Source organism: Cebus imitator, unplaced genomic scaffold (assembly GCF_001604975.1).
Source record: "Cebus imitator isolate Cc_AM_T3 unplaced genomic scaffold, Cebus_imitator-1.0 Scaffold202, whole genome shotgun sequence".
In the NCBI taxonomy this organism is placed as follows: Eukaryota; Metazoa; Chordata; class Mammalia; order Primates; family Cebidae; genus Cebus; species Cebus imitator.
Window position 1 is genome coordinate 764,656 of NW_016107517.1, and position 5,596 is coordinate 770,251.

At 33.7% G+C, this 5,596-nt stretch overlaps 1 pseudogene; it reads right to left on the reverse strand.

The window, feature by feature from the left end:
* The window catches only part of LOC108317456, a 9,314-nt pseudogene extending 4,236 nt beyond the window's left edge, over positions 1-5,078 (reverse strand).
* Positions 5,079-5,596: the final 518 nt, after the last annotated feature.

Here is a 5,596-nt window from a genome sequence, read left to right on the forward strand (position 1 = left end):
ATCTGTTTGTGTCCTCTCTTACTTCCTTGAGCAACGGTTTGCAGTTCTCCTTGAAGAGATCCTTTATCTCCCTTATAAGTTGTATTCCTAGGTATTTTATTCTCTTTGTAGCCATTATGTATAGGAATTCTTGTGATTTTTGCACATTGATTTTGTATACTGAGATTTTGCTGAAATTGCTTATCAACTTAAGGATATTTTGGGCTGAGACAATGGGGTTTTCTAAATATACAATCATGTCATCTGCAAACAGAGACAGTTTAACTTCCTCTCTTCCTATTTAAACACGCTTTATTTCTTTCTCTTGCCTGATTACTCTAGCCAGAACTTCCAATACTATGTTGAATAGGAGTGATGAGAGAGGGTATCCTTGCCTTGTGCTGGTTTTCAAAGGAAATGTTTTCAGCTTTTGCCCATTCACTATAGTATTGTCATAAATAACTCATTATTTTGAGATACTTTCCATCAATACTTTTTAAATGAATATAACAGTTTTTTTGAACATGCAAGGCAGACCCTTAATGCCACTCTGTTTAACATAACAGTGTTAAGAAGAGGAATTGGTATAGTTTGTACTCTATTATTTTTATTAATGCTATTTTCATGGATAAATTATAATTGTATACATTTACAGGGTAAAATGTCTGGCTTATTTCACTTAACACAATGTCCTCCAGGTTCATTCACATGACCTCCAGTAACATAATTTTGTTCTTTTTATGGCTGAATAATATTGCATTGTGTGTATATGTACCACATTCACTTTATCCATTCATCCATTGATAGACAGATTGATTCTGCATTTTGGCTATTGTAAATAGTGCTGCAATAAATATGAAGGTAAAGATACCTCTTTGAAATAAGATTTCCTTTCCTTTGTGTACATACTTAGTGGTGGGATTGTTGGATCTTATCATAGTTCTATTTTTAATTTTTTAAGGAGCTTTTACACAATTTTGCATATTGTAAGTATCAATTTACATTCCCACAAAGTGTGTGCAATGATTCCCTTCTGTTTACATCCTCACCAGCGCTTGCTATCTTTCATCATTTTGGTAATATGCATTGTAACAGGTGTGAGGTGATACCTTATTATACTTTTAATTTGCATTTCCCTAATGGTTAGTGATACTGATAATCTATTTTTGTATCTCTTAGTCATTTGGATGTCTTCTTTTGAGAAATGTTTGTTTAGATTATTTGCCTATATTTTAAATCAGGTTGTTTGTTTTTGCTATTGAGTTGTTTGAGTTCTTATATATGTTGGATATTAACTCCTAATCAGATGAGTAGTTTGGAAATATTTTAATCTGCTCTGTAGGTTGCTTCTTTACTTTAGTAATCTTTTTTATTGTTGTACAGAAGCATTTCAGTTTGATGCAACCCCATGGGGTCATATGCAAAAGATATGCATATTTTTTTCTAGTAGTTTAACAGTTTCAAGATTTATATTTAAGTCTTCTTCCATCTTGAGTTAATGTTTTTGTATGGTATAATATACAGGTCCAATTTTATTCTTCTGCATGTAGGAAACCAGTTTTCCCTATACAATTTTTGTTTTATTTTACATTTCAACTTTTAGAATCAGGGGGCACATCTACAGCTTTGTTAAATAGGTATATTACACCCAAGGAGTGAGTGTGGTACATAACAGGTAGACTTTCAATGCACGCCCCCTCCCTTCCCACTCTAGTAGCCCACGTGTCTGTTGTCCCGATATTTCTGTCCATGTGTGTTCAATGTTTAACTCCCACTTACAAGTGAGAACTTGTGGTATTTTATTTTCTATTTCTGCATTAATTCACTTAGGATTATGAATGCCAGCTGCAAAGGACATGATTTCATGATTTTTTATGGCTGCATGCTATTCCATGTAGTATATGCACCACATTTTCTTCATACAAATACAATGTTGATGGGCACCTAGCTTGATTCCATATCTTTGCCATTGTAAATTATGTTGTGATGAACATGCAAGTGATTGTGTCTTTTGGTATAATAATCTCTTTTCTTTGGCGTATATACCCAGGAATAAGATTCCTGGGTTGAATGATAACTTTGTTTTAAGTCCTTTGAGAAACCACCAAACAGCTTTCCACAGTGGTTGAAATAATTTGTATTCTCATCAGCAGTATGTAAGTATTTCTTTTTCTCCACAACCTCACCCAAATCTATTATTTTTTGACTTTTTAGTATAAGTCATTTTGACTAGTGTGAGACAGTATCTCATTATGGTTTTGATTTGCATTTCTCTGATGATTAGAAATGACAAATACTTTTTTCAAATGTTTGTTGGCTGTTTCTATGTCTTTTTGGCTGTGTGTCTTTTTGAGAAGTATCTATTAATATGTATTGCCCATTTTTTAATGGGGTTGTTTTTTGCTTATTGATTTAAGTTCCTTATGGATTCTGGACATTGGACCTTTGTTGGATGCATAGTTTGCAAATATTTTCTCCCATATGATAGGTTGTCTGTTTACTCTGTTGATTTTTTTTCTGTACTGTAGCTCTTATTTTAATTATGTCCTACTTATCAATTTTTGGTTTTATTGTGATTGCTTTTGAAGACTTAGCCACAAATTATTTGCCAAGGCCAATGCTGAGAAGATTATTTCCTGAGTTTTCTTCTAAGATTTTTATAGTTAGAGCTCTTACATTTAAATCTTTAGTATATCTTATTTAATGATTATATGCAGTGAAAGGTAAGGGTCTAGTTTCATTCTTCTGCAATGTCTAGCCAGTTATCCCAGCTCCATTTATTAAATTGAGAGTTATTTCCCCACTGTTTATTTTTATCAGCTTTGTCAAAGATCAGATGTTGTAGGTGTGTAGCTGTGTTTTACATTGTTTCATTGGTCTATGTGTATGTTTTTATGCTAGTACCATGCTGTTTTTATTATTGTAGCCTTATGGTATAGTTTAAAATTGCATAGTGTCAATATATTTTATTGAAGACACTCTCCTTTTCCCATTGAGCATTCTTGACATAGTTGTCAAAATCAATTGACCATTAATGTGTTGATTTGTTTCTGAGCTTTCTTCCTGTTTCACTCATTGATGTCTCTGTTTTTATGCCAGTACCATGCTGTTTCAATTACAATAACTTTTGAAGTCATGAAGTGCAATGCCTTTAACTTTGTTATTTTTGCTCAAGATCGTTTTGGCTATTCACATTATTTCGTAGTTTCATACAACTTTAAACATTGTTTTGTTTTGTTTTGTTTCTTTTTCTATTGCTTTGGTAATTGCCATTTTGACAGGGATTGCACTGATTCTGTAAATCGCTTTGGGTAATATATGCATTTTAACACTATTGATTCTTTTAAGCCATGAACATGGGTTTCTTTCATTTATTTGTGTTTTATTCAATTTCGTTCATCAGTGTTTTATAATTTTCAGCATATATGTGTTTAACCCCTGAGTAAATTTGCACCTAAGTATCTTACTTTGTTGGTGTTGAAATTTGAATTAAATTTTTTTCTGTTAGTTTATTATTAGTATATAGAAACATGGCATATATATTTTGCATAAGGATTTGGTATCCTGCAAGTTTACTGAATTAGTTTAACTGTTGTGACAATTTTTGTTGGAGTCTGTAGGATTTTCTTTTGTACAGATCACGTAATCAGCAAATAGACAATTTCACATCTTACTTTCCTATTATTATGCCTTTTATTTTTTTCTCTTGCCTAATTGCTCTAGCTAGGACTTCCAGTACTGTGTTGAAAATAAGTGGTGAGAGTGAGTATCCTTGTTCTGACCCTGATCTTAGCAGAAAAGTATTTTACTTCACTTTTCACCACTGAATATAATGTTAATTATTATTTATTATTTATAGTCTTTATTGTGTCGAGGTATATTTAATCTATATCTAATCTGCAGAGAGTTTTTTTGCTGTTTCTGCATCTATTGAAATGATCATATGGTTTGCGTCCCTCAATTTCGTTAATGTGGCGTACCATATTTATTTATTTGTTTATATTAAAAAATCCTTGCACCCCAGAGATAATTCTCACCTAAAATCATGGTCAATGATTCTATAATGTGTTGTTCAATTTGGTTTCCTAACATACAGTTGAGAATTTTTGCATTTATGTTCTTTGGAAATATTGACCTATAATTTCCTTTCCTTGTAATTTCCTTGTCGAGCTTTGATATCCTCTATTTTTCTAGATTGTCCAGATAAGGATTTGCTGATTTTGTCTGTCTTTTCAAAAAGACAACTCTTGGTTTATTGATTTTTTCTATTATTTTTCTACTCTCTATTACATTTATTTCTCTATTATTATTATATCTATTTATTAAAGAAAAAATCTTTATTATTTTCTTCCCTCTGCTAACTTTGGGATTAATATATTCATCTTCTTTTTGGCTCATAATTTTTTTGCTTTACATTTCGTACACCAATGTAACAAAAAGTTGGGAGGGAAGGGAGGCTGACAGTGTATTTTATATGTGTAAATGGGGGCACTGGGAGGAAAACAGGGGCAGTGGCACAGGTGAACAAAAAACATATGGTCTCTATGGAAACATGGAGAGTATGGATAGCAATGTATGATGGGAGGCAGGTTCAGAGATGGTAGAAGGTAGCCATCTGTCTTTATGCTCAGGCAGAGAAGGTGCTGTGTCTTCTTACAGTCCACAATGTGAATCCCAGCAACCTTTGCCCTTCTTTGATCTGTTTCAGTTTTCTTTATGAGGATCACTCCAGCAAAGCCATGATTCAGATCCTGGAGGCAGACAGATGAGATGCTGTCTTCAAAATATAGGCCTTGATGCTGGTCAGAGGCATTCTTTGCTTCTTTCTCAGCTGAACAAATGGCATGGCCCCATCCTCCAAGGGAGGGACATATTTATTATGACATATAGCAATCCCTATCTCTGTTGTGGTCATACAAAATGTAATGGTTTCACACCTCCTTGTCTCTGGCAATTTTCAGTATCTGGTCAACAGAAGACAGGAGATCTTCACTTAGATGGGAGACCAGGTCAGTTAGGTCACTGAACTTTATCTCAATTTGTTGAGGAGGCAGGTGCCTCATTAGGTCCAAGGCATAGTCCAACTGCTGACCACTCATGGTGGCAGAGGCAGCAGCAGTCCCTGTCCTGGTGTCTGTGACTCTCCACCCCACAGCAGCAGGGCCAGGCACTTCCTGTATTCATCCTTTTCTAGATTCTTGAAGTGTAATATTAAATCAGTTGAGGTCTTCTTTTTTGAACTAGGCATTTGTTGCTATAAATTTTCCTCTTGGGACTGCTTTTGCTGCATTGAATAGGCTTTGGTAGGTTGTGTTTCTATTTTTATTTGACTCGAGGCATTTTTAATTTTCTTTTTCATTTATCCAGTGGTCCACTGGTTGTTAAAGTGTAACTAGTTTAATTTCCACACATATGTTAATTCTCCATATTTCTTCCTATTGTAATTTCTAGTTTCGTGTATCTGTGATCAGAAAAGATACTTGATATGATTTCAAACCCTGCAAACTTTTTAAGACTTGCTTTGTGACATAATCTATAAACTATCTTGGACACTGTTCCTTATATGCTTGAGAAAAAATGTATATTCTGTTACTTTTTAATGGAGTATTCTGAATAC